The sequence below is a fragment of the Falco biarmicus genome, chromosome 6 (genome assembly GCF_023638135.1).
Source record: "Falco biarmicus isolate bFalBia1 chromosome 6, bFalBia1.pri, whole genome shotgun sequence".
In the NCBI taxonomy this organism is placed as follows: Eukaryota; Metazoa; Chordata; class Aves; order Falconiformes; family Falconidae; genus Falco; species Falco biarmicus.
Genome location: NC_079293.1, coordinates 91,056,750 through 91,056,964, shown reverse-complemented (window position 1 = coordinate 91,056,964; position 215 = coordinate 91,056,750).

Below are 215 nucleotides of genomic sequence, written 5' to 3'. Positions count from 1 at the left end.
TGGGAGGTCCTTAAGCAGCCAAGGCAGTGTGTTACTTGGGCAATAGTCCGTTTTTGCTGGTAGAACTTTTTGCTTTCAGCTCCAACCTGGCACAGGTTGCCCGGAGGGGTTGTGGAGTCTCCGTCCACAGAGATAGTCAAGACCCGATGGGATGTGGTCCAGGGCAGCCATTGTGGGTGACCATGCAGATGTCCGGGGGTCTCCAGAGGGGCCTC